The 12823-nt window shown below is 42.0% G+C and overlaps 1 protein-coding gene across 1 annotated transcript in view; it reads left to right on the top strand.

The window, feature by feature from the left end:
- The window catches only part of SORCS3 (sortilin related VPS10 domain containing receptor 3), a 354871-nt gene that overhangs the window by 212623 nt on the left and 129425 nt on the right, over nucleotides 1–12823 (top strand). The gene's annotated exons all lie outside the window — the stretch shown is intronic.

Genomic DNA, 12823 nt, shown 5'->3' with positions numbered 1-12823 from the left:
CCAGACCCCTCACCAGCTTTGTTGCCCTTCTCTGGACATGTTCCAGCACCTCAACATCTTTCTTGAATTGAGGGTCACCTAAGATTGAAACACCTCTTCTTTAGTGATGTTCATCTATGTCACTGGTCTTGTTGAAACTGTGTTTAGACTTTTTTGTCCACTACAAACCAGTAATGCAGTGGAAAAGCAGAAGTCATCCTGTGGGCTCAGCAGAAATAGCAATTTTTTGTCTGTGTGCTGTGTACCAGTTAGACTTAGGAGAAATTAATATTGAGGGGTTTTGAGTGAACTTTTTCCCACCAATTTAAACCACTCTCCTTTTTTTTTTTTGTTGGATATGATGTGGAAAAACAGAGAGGCAAGTCCTAATCTGAGCATCAATTTAAAGCAAACTATAAATGCTGTGAGTGAACCCCCCAGGTGAAAGGATGGGTTTTTTGAGGGTAAAGCCATGAAGCAAGACATCAGTGCATTGTCTTCACCTAAATAGTTGGTGATAGGTTGGACTGGATGATCTTGGAGGTCTCTTCCAACCTGGTTGATTCTATGACTATGACTATTCTATGACTATTCATAAGCCAGATCTGTGTTAAGCTCTGCAATTACAACATAAAGTCAAACATTTCTGTTTGACATCAAACAGACTGTTTAGGCTTTGTCCAGAAGATCCCTGTCCAGTTTCTTTTAGTAGTGGAATGAAGTCTGAGTCTCTTTTGTCTGAAGACCTCTTGAGTCTTCAGCATGTGAAATAGTTCTATATTAGGTTTTAAAGCACAAAGGAAACTTTTCAGCTTGTGATTACCTTATTTTATTTTTTTTTAAATTTCTTTCCTGTATGGTAAACTTTTTTTGAAAAAATATTTACTCTTTAATTTCTGCCTAGCCCAGTTCTCATCAAAACAGCCTGTTTCTAATGTTCCTTCTACTGTACAACATCTGTAGGGAAATGACTAGCTCTCATGCATTTCAGGCGTGCCTCAGTCTGCGGACAGTTTCCATGCCTAAGACAATCTGATATTACCATGCTAGAGAAGAAGCTTGGGTTGTAATGAGGTCTCTTGATACAGCCTTTAATCACCTGGAAAGGAAATCAAAGCAGAGAGATAAACTGGCCCATTTGTTTTTATTACAATTCCTAGTTTTTACAACTTTGAGTAAACAATGTCCATAAATATGGGGCTAGTGGACTTCTTTCTCCAAAGCTTAGCTTCACCAGCTGCTACACAAATCTTTTTGCTCCACAAGTAGAATTTATCTTTATTATCATAGTTCAAGTAAGGCATCAAGGATGCCTTACTTGAACTATGATTTCCAGCAGCTTGTGGCAAGGGAAGAAAATGCAAAACTCTTCTTTCTCTTTCCTGAAAGTCCAGGAGCACTTCCGAGCTTCTGATGTTGATTCCTTTGGAGCCCCAGCAAAGCAAGGTAGCAAAGTTTTCCTGGGATCAGGTGGAAGGAACAAGCACACATGCTATCATTGTTCTTGAGTTAGTCATCAGTTTATAGGAAAGTTACATTAGCCCTTATGTCTCCTCATGGTAGCTCCTTGACACACCAGAGTCATTTCAGTAGGGCCCAGACTGAGGGAAATGGTGCATCTGGAGTTAGAGGAAGGCCCTGAATCTTTACTTGAATGCACATTTCCTGCTGTAAGCGGGTTCTGTAGCAGGGGTTGCTCCTGACCCAGTTTTAGACACTCAGTTTAAGCAAGTTAACCTGAGTCCTGGCCCTGTTATACTGCAAGTAACGTGTTCTGCCTCATATGAGAACATGAGAAAGGGAGCTCCGTGGTCTCTGCAGCCCAAACATTGTTCTGGTGCTGCAGGAGGCATCCATCTTTCCCCCAAAAAAGGAAGAGTGGAAGATGGACAAGGAAGGTATGATGTGTGCTAGGAACAGGTTATTTACCACGAGGGTAGTTGTAACACTGGCGCAGGTTGCCTGGGAGGGTGGTTAGGGTCCCATCCCGGAGATATTTGAAGTGAGGATTGACAGGGCTCTGGGCAATCTGATCTAGTTGAGGATGCCCCTGTTGACTGCAGAGGGGGTTGGGCTAGATCACCTTCAGAAGTCCCTTCCAATCCAGACCATTCTATGATTCTATGTGATATAGAGGTAGGGCAAATCTCTTCAATGTCACCTGCTGGCTACATGAAATCTGTTATTTTCAATACTGTCATCTTCATTGAGCACTCTCAGCAATCTGGCAAACACCACCAAGCTGAGTGATGCAGTTTACACACCTGAGGGGTGAGATGCCATCCAGAGGGACCTGGACAAGCTAGAGAAATGGGCCCATATGAACTTTGTGAGCTTCAATATGGCCAAGAGCAAGGTTGTGCAGCTGGGTATGGGTAACTGCAGTACCAGTACAGGCTGGGGAAAAGACTTCGGGGTACCGGTGGATGAAAAGCTGAATGTGAAGTGGCAATGTGTGCTCACAGCCCAGAAGGGCAACCATATCCTGGGCTGCATCAAAAGAAGCATGGCCAGCCCCAGGAGTAATTCTGCTGCTTTCACTCTGGTGAAACTTCACCTGAGTGCTACATCAGCTCTGGAGCCTTCAGCACAGGAAGGACATGAGCCTATCGGAGTGGGTACAGAGTGTCCTGCATTAACACAGCCTGCTCTGACAACCCCCCCTCTCTCCCCACACAGACAGGAGGGAAAGTAACACAAAAAAAAAACCCCTTCTGGGTTGGGATAAAGATTTTTACTAGGAATGGTCCAATGCACAATTACTTTAGGCTATTTGCAGAAAAGCACAGCAAAATGCTCACCTGCCCTCACCCCTCAACCTGCAACCCACTCAGCAGAAAGACCAACACCCCAGAAAGTGGATGCAGCAGCCAGAACAGGAAGCCTCTCATGTTAGTCTGAACTTTGAGCCCCATGACACTTTGCTTTAGCCAGCACTTCAATTTTGAAGCTGGCATGATGGCATCATGGTATGGAATATCAGCAGCAGATTCAACTCAACTCCATGGCACAGAGGGAAGCCATGGAAATGACCAGGGGGCTGGAATACCTCTGCTATGAAGAACGGCTGTGAGTTAGGGTTGTTCAGTCTGAAGAAGCTCCAGGGATATTCTATTGCAGGTTTTCAGTACTTAAAGGAAGCTTATAAGAAAGATGATGGCAATCTTTTTAGCAGGGCCTGTTGCAGGACAAGGGGTAATGGTTTTAAACTAAAAGAGAGGAGATTTAGATTAGATGTAAGGAAGAATTTTTTGACAGTGAGGGTGATGAAACGCTGGAATAGATTACTATGAGAGGTTATAGATCACTGGAAATGTTCAAGGTCAGGTTGAATGGGCCTCTGAGCAGACTGATCTAGTTGAGGCTGTCCTTCCTCACTGCAGGGATGTTGGACTAGATGACCTTTTAAACCAAAACACTCTGCGATTCTATTGCCTTTCTTTTTTTCCTCTGTGCTGGTGAAGCTTTGCTCCCAGAAGCACACAGCGCTAGTGTCTGAGGGCAACTGCTGGCTGCAGGATTGTTGTAAGGAGTCTTCATAAGTGGGTCTAGCATCTTAACTTTAGCATTTTGTAGCCTCTTGGGAGGCTGCTAGAAGGAGTAAACCCACAATTCTACAACATCTCAAGTAGGAACATTTTTAAGGGGAAATGGCTTCTGTGTTGTGGGTATTGATTGTAAATCCTTAAGCGAATCTTGGCTGTTTGGGAGTTCACTGTCCCAGTTTGAATTCCTTGGGGATTTTGGGATCTGTTTCCCATTTATATGAATAAGGACTTACTGGTTGATAGTATCTCAAGGATTCAGCTGGAGCTGAAGGAAGATGACACCATTTTCAAAGGAGGAAACAAAGCAGATTGGGATTTCTTAAATTTAAGAATGGAGAGCATGTTGACTGGTTGTATCTGACTGTTAGGGGCAGTCTTACAGTGGGTGAATAGGGAGAGGTATTATTTTAGAGTTAAATGAAAGAAATGTAAGATAACAGAAGTTCAGTAATGTCCTTTCATGTGCTGGGGCAGTTATCTCCTGTGCTGCAGAGTCTTGTGGGTTTTGGTGGGTTTCATTTTGTGCCTTTTTTTCCCCGTAAGTAAGGGCAATCTTATTAAATCCTTCACATGTCTAATTGCAGGTTGAAATGGTTTGGGTGTTCCCTGCCCCCCTCCCCCCCCCTTCCACTTTAGAAATTGCCCAGACTAGACTCAGCTGGCTCTGGAAATATGAATGAAGCTTATATTTACAGCTAGCACAAGATACAGGCAGATATTTACAGTATATACAGTTATAGACAGAAATACACAAGATAAAAAGGTAATACAGAAACACAACTCCCCTCCCAGAAACCTGAGTCTTCAGAAGGGGCTCTCAACTGCCTCTTCACCTTCCTCCTACCCCTCTCAACCTTACCCCAGTCCCAAGGAAGAATAGAGGTTCAGCCAGGGGGTTAGGAAGCAAAGTGGATTAGTCCAAAATGGAGGGTGAGGTAAGAGACGTGCAGCTCAGCCAGCAGCCCCAGCGAGAGTGATTATGTAATATTGTTATTTCTTGTTCCCATGCATCTCAGCAAGCCTATGAGTGAAGCAGACATCACCATTGTTTTCTTTTTACAGCCTGTAATCTAGTTCTTCTCACCAAAACATTCTAGCTAGCTTCAAACTAGCACACAGGTGCAGAAAAATGATGATTCTTTGCATGGGATGAAGTGAGAACCATCCATTTTGTTCTACAGAATGTTGTTCCAAGACCTCACAAAAAGTTTCTCCTGCAGTACTGAGCTGCTTAGTGTGCCTTTAGAAAAAATGTTGCTGTTGTCATCTTGTGAAGCATTTTCACTGCAGTTTGAGTTTGTTACATATGACTTTCTTCCACATAATGGGCCATTTCTGGTAGTTTTGTCAGACATGACTTCTCTGTTCTGTACTCTTGAGGCTGAAGAGTATTGTGTTTTTCCTCTAGTTCATTTTCCTTCTAGGAATGCACTTTCTGACATATTAATGATGGCACCTTCTCCTTTTCATCTGTAACAGAAGTGCAGAGAAAAGACACACCTTGCGATTTTCTTGGTCTGCAATCTTTTTCTCAGTTTGAGCTTCAAATTATCCTTCAGTGATCATCACCCTTTTCCCTTTACAGAGCAAATGTAGAACCCTGCAACAGACTTGTTTTTCAGACTTACTCTTTGCAGACTGCTTATACACAGTCCAATTTCCTATGGAAATATTCACCTAATTTTATTTTTCTTATGTCCCAATTCTGGCTTTTTGGCAAGAACCTTCAACACATCTTGTAGATTTTCCCCACCAACTGTGGCTGGGAAAATGTTAGTTTGATTTTGTGCTTTCTGGGATCAGAGCCATCTTTTCATGTAAGCAGTCCAAGCTGCTGCTCAGGATCATGCTCTGACAGGCTAATTTGCCTGTCCTCTTCCATCATGTTGTCATGTGTCCGCTGCTGCCCAGCAACTACCGCTAGGCTGACTCTCACCCTGCTAAAGTGATATGAATACATCCTTCCATCATCAGCAGAGTGTATTTTATGGGGGAAGTCTAATTTTGAGCGTAGAAATGAATCATTCCTTTAAGTATATATGGTCTGGCTGTTCTTCCTCACTTTATCTGACACCATTATTTGCATCCCAGGGTTGGCTGGCAAGCAGAAAACTATTGATGGGAATCGCAACAGAGGATTGCTCAGGCCAATAGATCTCATTTCATCAAAGAGTATTTGATTTTATTTGGATATAAGCTTTTTATCTACGTTCCTGGTGTCCTAATTATTCATCTGTCTTTGAACATAAGAGTCTATACATTTTCAGAGAGCTTTGAATTCTTTAGTCTGTTACTTGTCAATCTATACCTCACATCTTTAGTGTGCTTCTTGCTGTGGTACAGTGGACCCAGACAGTTGTATGCTTGATGTTTCTTCAGCTTGTCCTCACACTTCAGTCTTCTGTTTGTTTCCCTCATGAACATCAAGCAGGTCAACCTTGGTACAGGGAACCTAACATGAAGTCCATCACCTATCTATGGCAGGGTTATCTCCTTCTGCACTAGTCACTGTGGAAATTTATTACTGTCTATGGAGAGAAACACAGACCTTTAAATCATGGATAATAAGCAATTTTGGAAGTATATCTTAGTTTGGGAATTGTGGTTTACAAGTGCCTATTTGAACATTGTCTGCCTTAAAATGAGCCTTGGTGACCAGCTTGCACATGGATGACTAATGTTAAGAGATTGAGTCTCTTCCTTCAAGTTTTATCCTGTTCTTCCCCCATCTCTTCATAAGTGGAGTTTAAGCAGGTCACTTTCTCACTGTACCTCAGTTCTGAAAAGCTTGACTTGAATAAAATGACCCTTTTGTGTTTTTTGATAACTTTCATGGGGAAAACAAAACACCCAAATCAAATTACTCCAGCCTCAAACAACATGATCCAAGCACACCAGCAGAATGTGTCACCCTGAGAGTTTGAAGTGGGGAATTGCAGTAGTGTGACAATGTTTTTCATGTACAACACTGTACATGCACGCTTGTGTGTATAACTCTGCTTTCCAGCTCTGTAGTTCTGGCTTTGTTTATGGTATTTTGTTTGTGTTTGTGGAACAGAATCTGACATCAGGGATAAAGCTCCCTCTTTAAGAGGCTTGCTGCTTATCTCTGAAACAGTGCTGGTGTTAAATAAAATGTTGCAAATGTTCTTAAAGTTTGAAGAAACTACATTCTTCAAACAGCCTTCTATGGTGTGTAATATCCTTATGACCCAGAGTGGTGCTGAGCAAGACAAGCATGAGTTAAGGTTCTGGCTTGTGGTGGAATGAAGTTATATATTGGGCTGCCAAGGTTTTTCCATGCACAGATTGTGTATTCCTGGTAAACTGCAGGACTGTGTTGGTGGATGTGCTATGTCTGGTGCTACAGTTCTCAAGTGTGGAGTATTGTGATGCCATTTGGATAAACATTTACTGTTTACCTTCTTGGTACTATGGCCTTTTCATAATGTTAGCTCTAACTAGGCTCCTGAGCACAGGCAGGTTTTACCCACTGCTCACTAACCATTCTCAAAGACTTCACTTGCCCTTCCCAGGATGACCTTAAAGCTGGGTGTGAAAACAGAACTGCTCTTGGATCCTGCTAGTGTGACCAGGCTGTTACTTTCAGAGTAGCACTTCAGGTGCTTCCTCAAGCCTGAGAGCACAATGAAAGATACGTTTTTTTGATATGGAGTGGTGGCCTCTTCACCTTCCTGAATCCCATCTGTCCTGTGTTCACTGTTGTATGCCAGTCTGCAGGCAAGCAGAAATTTTAGGATCATTCTAAAGCCTAGTAAAACTCCCTGTTGTCTGCTACAAGGGTAGGCAACGTTCATAAGCATCGTTGTGATGTGCTCAGTAGGGAATTTGAACATTGTGTGGGCTTTTTTAGCTTTCAGGAGGCTTTTGGAACCTATCTGCTCAAATGGGTGCAGAGGTTACTGGGATCTGCTGAGCGCTGCAGCTGTGTTACTAAGGTGCCTCTTTGGCAGATGCAGGATTGCCGAGTTCATTTTTATGTTAAAAGAGAGTTTTGCCACCCTTGCCTTGAGCCCAGGCTTTGTTCTTCTGTTCTGAGTCCTGTTTCTGAATTGCTCTTTAGTCAAGTCCTCTACACACAACTCTTTAGTTGCATCAAGGCACAAAATCCATAAAGACCCACAGTGGTCTTAAATTTCATTCATCGGAGTAGGCAGCAGAAAGGACATACCTTCAGGGCACGTTGAAGTCCATCCCGCTTGAACCAAGGTGTTAAGAGTACTCTTTGAGGTGGAAATGTCAGGGATTACTCATCGCTAAAGAGCTGGAGCAGAGCTTTAAAAAGGGGAAAAACTGAGCGGCAAACAAATCTCATTTCTTTCTATTGCTGAGTATTCAGCCTTACGGCAAATTAATCTCCATTGAAATCTGCTGTACTTGCCACTAAATTCATTGTCTCTTGTGATGGTTTGGGGGTTACCCCGCCCCCCCACACTTTTGTATTTGTCCCAGCTAACTCAGACGGCCTCTGGGAATATAGATGAAGCAATTTATTTACAGCTAGCAGAATTTACAAGCAGCTATTTACAATCTATACACTTATATACAATTATATACAGAAATATACAAAGGATAAACAATATGAAAGCACAACTCCCCTCCCAGAAACCTGAGTCCCCAGGAGGGGCTTTCAATCCACCCCAACACCTCCCCCCGGCCCCTCTCAACCTTACCCCAGTTCTCAGGAAGAAAAGAGGTGCAGCCAAGAGGTTAGGGAGCAAGGTTAGTAGGAGCAGGGTTAATAAGATGTGACCAGGTCTAAGGCAAAAGCAAGAGTGAGAAAACAAAAATGGAGAAAAAAGTCTTTCTTCTTCCCAGAGCTCTCAGCGTGACTGTGAGAGAAGTAGACACAATTGTTTTTCATTTCACTGCCCGTTATCTAGTTCTTCTACCAAAACATTCCAGCTTGCTTCAAACTAGCACATCTCTTCTGAAAGCATCTCTTCTCTTGCAAAGGGAGATGAACAGAAAGTGTACACATATATTCAATTTTAAAACACACTAGAAAACTCTTTGTTGTGTATTTTACTTAGTAATTCAGCACTAACCTTTACATTTGCATCTGTTAAAAAATACTGTGAAAGTGAACTGAGCCAGAGAGACCTTTCAGGAATTTGTTCCATCATACAGCTTTAAGACTCCGTCATCTGATTAAAATTCACAGTGGGCACCTAGAATAAGTAGGTGAATAAATAAAACTTCTTGAAGTGAATAATACCCTCCTTATCTCTTTATCTGAAATTGCCTAAAGGCTGCAAGTTCAATTTAATCTTTCTACCACCAGTCAGTCTGAGGTTTAATAGAAAGAAGTGAGGGAAAAAAGTACTTAACAGATGGTATCTGGGTTTTGTCCTGATAGAGAGAGGGATACTCCCTGAATGGTACACTGTGAGAGAGAGATAGAACCATAAAATTGTTTTGGTTGGAAAAGATCCCTAAGATCATCAAGTCCAACCATCAATCTATCATCACCATAGTCATTAAACCATGTCCTGAAGTGCCATGTCTACCTGTTTTTTTAGCACCTCCAGGGATGGTTAATCTACCACCTGCCTGGGCAACCTATTCCAGTGCCTAGCCACCCTTTTAGTGAAGAAATTTTTTCTGTTACTCAATCTGTGGCATGACAATTAGTGACAGAACAAGAGGAAACAGGCTCAAGTTGTGCCAAAGGAGGTTCAAGTTAGATATTAGGAAAAAAATCTTCACAGAAGGTGATATCTGGCATCACAGTGTGTTGCCCAGGGAGGTAGAGGAGTTACCATCCCTGGTGGCATTTAAAAGGCACATGGATGTGGTACTGAGGGACATGGTTAGTGATAGTAATTTAGCAGTAGTGGTGGAATTGTGAGCTCTAGTAAGCACTTGGACTTAATCATCTGAAAGGTCTCTTCCAGCCTCAACAGTTCTATGACTGAATCTAAACGTCCTTTGGTGCAATCTGAGGCCATTTCCTCTTGTCCTATCACTTGATAGTAGGGAGAACAGCAACCTTGGCCTCACTACAACCACTTTTCAGGTAGTTGTAGAGAGTAATGAGGTCCCTCCTCAGCATCCTTGCCTCCAGACTTAACAATCCTCATTCCCTCAGCCACTCCTCGCAAGACTTGTTGTAATGGAGGAGTAATTAATGCAAGATTATAATTTTCAAAATTAATATTGTTTATTAATTTGGATATTCAAAATTCTCACCACCTGTCCTGGAAGGCTAATAGGACTATTAGATGTCCTGGCTTGCCCCACCCTTCTGCATTTAGAGCCTGTTCTTGGTAAACTCAAGGCAGGCAGTTTCCAGGCAATTCAGCAGAGCTAGCTTATAGCTTTAGCATAATGCTGCAGAATGCAATGGCAGAATCACTGTCATAAGCAGAGAGCAATAGCAGCAGGCAGCAGCAGGCACAAATACAATGGCAGAACATGTTGCCTTTACCTGTGGATCTCTTATTATGAATGTAGCCTGAGATTAATAGGCCTTTGGACACAGAAAAGCCAATCATAATGGCACTTATCCAAGCTTGACCATGTTAAGTAAAACCATAGGCTTGCTTTACCCAAGTCTGGGAAAAGCATAGGCCTTGCACAAGGCAAACACAAGCTAAGCATGTGTACCTTGTTTACCACAGGAGCAAAACGAATCTGAGCAGGCCAAAGTCCTTAGACTCAGTGGCTCCAGGTTCTTTGTCCTCTTTCCCGTGGTCGTGTCTCCCCAAAACAGAAGGAGAGAGAGCAGATTCGCTACTATATTCTTCTAAACTGGTGTAATTGATGGACCAGAGGATGCCCAGATAACACAGGCTTGTAGTGGAGTGTCTTACCTTGTCAGGTGACAGTGCCAGAGAAATACAGCCACACTGGATAGTCAGATTATATCTGATCTTCTGAAGAACATGGAGTAGAAAATCTTTCCTAGTATTTCTTACCACAAGCCCAGTGGTATTGGCTAGAGTGGAGTTTTACATATCTGGAGCCCATTTTGATATGAAGATTGAAGGATGCCTGATTCCATCTCTTTCCCAATGTGATCTGCAGTTTGAGTTGTCATTATTGGAGATTTGACTTCCCAATAGCATAAAGGTTTCTTTTGTCTCTACATATGCTTGTTGCATTAGACACTTGGTGAGGACTGGATATCAGTTGCTGAGTTTCCTTTTGGTACCTATACAGTGGTTTGGTTGTGAATTTGAGTACAGACAGAGAATTAACCATCTGCCTCAGACTTTGGACACAACTCAACCTTTTCAGATCTTTGCAATCATTTTGTGGTCAAGTTCTGATGTGGCTGCTGGATCTCTGTGGTCAGAGACAGTGCCCATTCAAGAAATTTTAATGTTCTTTGCAAGCACGTGTAGTTTATCTTCTCAGTCACACTTTGTCATCGATCATAGCTGTGTCATAGCACACGTCACTAGGTTGTGAACTCTTCTAATCTGAACATGATTTTGTGTTGATTTGTAAATTCAGTTACTCAAAATCCAATCAAATTCAGAACCATTACTTGAATGATATAGTTTCCCCCCTAAGGACCTAAATTTGGACATTGCTGTGCTGCTTTTAGGCTAATTGGAATATTTTAATGAGAGAAATGAGATCATTGGCTGTGAAAATAAAAGAATAGTGATGCCTACATTACCCACTGGTTTTACTTAGGGATATAAAAACATTAAACAGTACAAAAGACAGGTCAGTCTCCGCCTGACTGTTGCCTGCTCCACTATCTTTACTTGAACCTGCGTAACTCAAACTAATCATTCTTTTTTCTAACCTCTTGCTGACCTTTTGCAGCTCACCCTTCATGTAAGTGGGATCCTGAGATAAGGGAGGGGGGTTGGAAAGAAGAAGGAAGGAGGGGAGTAGGTTGGTCAGGAGCCTCCTTAGGCAGTTTGGCTGCTCAAGAGGAGTTTTGTATTTCTGTATTACTTTTAACTTATGTATTATTGTATATAGCTGTAAATATCAGTATGTATTGTATATATGTGCTTGTAAATTGTGCCATATGATAAATACATACTGCTTCATTCTTTAACTTCCAGCTGGCTGAGTTAGTCTGGTAAATTCATGGCCATGTAGGGAGAGCGGGTAACTCCCAAACCTGCACAATTACAAACATTTAAAGTTCCCAGCTCCCTTCTTTACCTCTTTAGTCTGCAATCAACTCTTACTTTATTAAGTCAGAAATTATTTCACGTGAAATCCGTTTGAAATCCTGTTTGCTTTACAATAGCAGGCAGTGTTTCAGAGTAGATATTTCTTAGATGCTTTTATTATGAGTGAGTATATTGTGGGTAAGTAAGTATATGGAGAATGTTTTTTGTGATGTTAATCAGAGTATGTATGAAGTGAGCATCTCTCCTGTGAAGAGAGACTGAGAGATCTGGGGCTGTTTAGTCTTGAGAAGCCTGAGAAAGGATCTGATCAATGTCTATAAACATCTGAGGGGTGGATGTCAAGTGGATGGGGCCAATCTCTTTTTGGTAGTGCACAGTAATAAGATGAGGACCAGTGGATGCAAACTTGAACATAGACAGTTTCACCTCAACATGAGGACAAACATCTTTACAGTGAGGGTGATGGAGCACTAGAACAGGCTGCCCAAAGAAGTTGTGGAGTCTCCTTCTCTGGTAACTTCCAAAACTCACCTGGATGCATTCCTGTGTGAGCTACCCTAGCAGATCCTGCTTTTGGCAGGGTGGTTGAATTCTGTAATCTCTGGAGATCTTTTCCAGCTCTAACATCCTGTGATCCTGTGGCTCTGTGTTTCTGTGACTTTATGCCTGAGCCCTAGTGTGTAGTGGCATGGAAATTTGATGATATTTTGACTTTGCCCTTTATTAGGTAGAAAGACTCAAAATGATCATTGGATTGGAAATTTGCTTTTGAGAAGAGCCATTTCACTGTCTTTAACTAGTGAGCAGATTGATTTCTCACTTACCTCAAAATTTAGACCTTTTTCTGAATGCAGTAGATTAAGAGCAATTTCCTTTTCTTTCCCACACAGATGTAATTCAGACCATAAAAGCAAATCACAACATGACCTTGAGTCACTACCTACCACATCACAGTTGTGTTAGCTAATCAAATTTGTCTCTTGTCCAGTTTAATGTTAGGAATTTATATGTCATCAATCACCTGCCTCCTGCAGGGCTGAAAAAGCCAGGAGGACTGACAGCTGTGTCATATGGCAGCTGAAGTGAATGTGTTGATGACTGAAATTGGAAAGCACAAAATTGTTTGAAAAGATTTTGGAAGAGCCAACCTGCTTTTGAGTCTCATAAGCT

Source organism: Pogoniulus pusillus, chromosome 6, assembly GCF_015220805.1.
Source record: "Pogoniulus pusillus isolate bPogPus1 chromosome 6, bPogPus1.pri, whole genome shotgun sequence".
Classification (NCBI taxonomy): Eukaryota; Metazoa; Chordata; class Aves; order Piciformes; family Lybiidae; genus Pogoniulus; species Pogoniulus pusillus.
This window is presented reverse-complemented; position numbering and strand designations above follow the sequence as displayed.